This window comes from Sinocyclocheilus anshuiensis, unplaced genomic scaffold, assembly GCF_001515605.1.
Source record: "Sinocyclocheilus anshuiensis isolate Anshui unplaced genomic scaffold, SAMN03320099.WGS_v1.1 scaffold717, whole genome shotgun sequence".
Taxonomy (NCBI): domain Eukaryota; kingdom Metazoa; phylum Chordata; class Actinopteri; order Cypriniformes; family Cyprinidae; genus Sinocyclocheilus; species Sinocyclocheilus anshuiensis.
Window position 1 is genome coordinate 68,628 of NW_015539857.1, and position 3,542 is coordinate 72,169.

The following is a 3,542-nucleotide window of genomic DNA, read 5'->3' on the forward strand; positions in this document are numbered from 1 at the left end:
AAGCAGTTGATACATGGTTTAGATTATTTTACATTTTGAACATTGCATATCCCAAGCCTGTTTCAGCTGTAATTACATTGTCTGTACTAGGTTTGTTCTGTTTGTTTGTTTATTTGTGAATTTATATTTATCTTGTAAACAAATTGCAAAACAATTGCAAGCAACCTAATGTGATAAGGAAGTGATTAATAAGACAATTTCAACCAGTTATTTAATTTAATAGAGGTTTTTGCAACTTTAAATGTAATAGAAATAAAGTGTTTTCAAAATATTTGTATGCTGTGTATTATTGATTTACATAGCAATACTACTACTAATAATAATAATACCAGGATGGTTAAAGCAAAACTTTTTTTGTCCAAATAACCCAACAAATTAGTTATTTTATAACCCAATGCATTGGGTTACTAACTTACTACCCAATCCATTGGGTTAAAATAACCCAACATTAGGTAGGTGCTATAGTAACCCACCATTGGGTTATCTGTTGGGTCATTTTTAATCCAACTATTTTAAGTGAGTATGGGCCTCTGCTGGATATATATATATGGTCATTACACTATTCTTTCAAAAACTGTGATTTCTACAAGTTTTTCTCTAACCAGCAGATGGCAGAATTTTACACCTAACACCTGTCCTAGATCAATATTCAGAAACAACTTAAATTAAATTTAGATAATTTAAGTGATTTTTTTCGTAAAAATGTAGTATTTCACATGCAAGCTAATGGTGTAGTTGGGGAATTTTGTGGTAAACAGGTACAAAAGTACTTCATATCTCCCAAAACACAGCATTAATGTATAGATGAGAAGTAAACAAAAAACCTCTGCTGGATATATATATATGGTCATTACACTATTCTTTCAAAAACTGTGATTTCTACAAGTTTTTCTCTAACCAGCAGATGGCAGAATTCTACACCTAACACCTAGATCAATATCCAGAAACAACTTAAATCAAATTTAGATCATCATTTAAGTGATTTTTTTCATAAAAATTTGATATTTCACATGCAAGCTAATGGTGTAGTTGAGGAATTTTGTGGTAAATAGGTACAAAAGTACTTCAAAACACAGCTTTAATGTATAGATGAGAAGTAAACAAAAAAATATATATATTATTTGTATGATTAAAAATATATATATTTTTTACAATTACTCTATCAATTTCAAAGACCAGATTTGTAAACAGGAAATGAGGGACATTTGAGGGTTAAGGAAATGTTATGAAAGGCTTTGGACGATTATTCCATACACTCAGCATTATGTATCTTTCCAATGCCAGATATTTGGGGTGGATCAATGCGACAAAAATGTGATTTTGTTTTAAACAAATAAAAAATATATATAATAGGACTGCACAATTTGGTCCTAAATTTAGTGCTTAATATATTAATATGTCCAACAATAATTATGATGATTTATTATAATTCTGATAAATAAATATATGAAACAAAAGAAGAAATATTACTACTGTAATAACTTTCATTATTACAAATAAAAAACAGTTTAAAAAAATGACAATTCATTCAAACTTGTAGCGGAGGGCGCCCTCGTGTAGAAACACCACATATGCCTCACAGAAGTAATATCATTTATGGCTTCCGAGGAAACATGGGTGTGTCTGTGTCTACGTGGTGGCCAGATGTCTTGCGATTGGCTCGGTTTTATTAAATTCCTAACTGCATCTGGAAGTGGCGGATCCTTCTTCACGTAATTTTAGGTGGTTTCTATAGCGTTATTTTGATGACAAATGTCGAGAGCGCAGTAATGTAACGTGATAATGCATGAACACAAATCTCTCACTCACAAGCAGATTTCCTTCGCTCTCACAAAACTGGACGTGCGTTTTTAAACATATAGTGTTCTCTTATGAATTGGCTCTGATCTTTCAGATATTGTATGTGCACGCTCAGACTTTGTTCTTGCATCACTGAAGACCAGAAGAGCTTTTTATTAATTGAGGTGAAGTGTAGGCTTTTCCCACTAAATGGAAGCAAGCTGATTATAGTCAGCCTTCTGTAGTTATTTATTTGATTTAATTATATTATTAAATTTATTTGAGTTGAGTGCTTATTTTAAATATGCATTTATTAAATTATTTTATTTAGTGCATTTGTATTTTGTTGTTTTTGTATATAGTTCTACAATAAAAGCATATTAACCAGGCCCCGTTCAGAAATAATCACTGAGGGTGCTTCTGAAATTAGTGAGGGTGCTCTAGTCTTAATGCACATTTTCACATATTTTGTCCCATCCATTGCTGTGGTTATCACTGTGTCAATCACTGACTAGCAACTCACAGAGTTCTGCTATGACCAATGAATCTCAATCTATTATTTACATTGTGTATGCACTCTGTATGTTATAATGAGAAGATTCGATTGTATAACTCAGCACGGAACAAAAACTGGTGTGTGCTTCAGCCTTTAGTAATGAGACTAAACCAGCACACGTACTGTCATGAGGATGATTAAAGTGTTTTCATTTGAGTAAAAAAGTCCCTTTAAGAGTTTTACTTAATTGAATATGTACAACTTCTCATGTGGTAACATCTAATTTATTTGATTGTATTCAACCCCAAAATATGAACCTAATTAACCTATACATTAGGTTACAGTGATAAAATGAAATTTAAGGGTTAGATCAGGTAGAAATAGCTCGCTAAGATAACATTTGCAGGTTAGCACTTCTTAACAGTGTACCATAGATTCTACTGTGTTTTATTTTTTCTCATCATACTCATTTTGGTCATTTTGCGCATTATGGATTATATATATCAACATTATGGCACTATTGTATATTTTTTTATATTAATATTACATTAGCTAATTGTGTCATTGATCAAATGTATTTAATAGTTCTCACTACAGAAACATGGGATTTTAATGTTTTAAGAATAACTAGAAGATCAATGTATGCCATTTATGGAAAGTTTCAGGGACGTTTACATCAACACTCTTATGTGTTTCTCAAACAAACACAATCTAGAGATGCACATGAGAGTTCATTCTAGAGAAAAACCGTTCACATGTGATCAGTGCGGGAAGAGTTTCACAAAAAAAAACAAGTCTTAAAGGGCACATGAGGATCCACACTGGAGAAAAGCCGTATGCTTGTGATCAATGTGGGAAGAGTTTCATACTATCATCACATCTTAAAGAACACATGAGTATCCACACAAGAGAGAAGTGGCACACATGCGATCAATGCGACAAAATGTTTCTGTGGGCTTCAGTCCTGAAGAATCACCTGAGAGTTCATTCAAAGGAGAAGCCACATTCATGTCATTTGTGTGGAAAGAGCTTTTCACTTCTACAATATTTAAAAAAACATGAGAAAATACATACTGGTGTAAAAGCTCATATGTGCTTTGAGTGTGAAAAGACTTTTACTTCAGCAAAGTGTTTAAAACTGCATGAGATGATCCACACTGGAGAAAAACCTTACAAGTGTTCACACTGTGACAAGAGATTCAGTGTGTCATCAAATCTAAGAAAACATGAGAGGATCCACACTGGAGAGAAACCACACACGTGTGAT

At 32.5% G+C, this 3,542-nt stretch overlaps 1 pseudogene; it reads left to right on the forward strand.

Annotated features, from left to right (window-relative positions):
* The window catches only part of LOC107684866 (oocyte zinc finger protein XlCOF6-like), an 18,471-nt pseudogene that overhangs the window by 9,802 nt on the left and 5,127 nt on the right, over positions 1–3,542 (forward strand).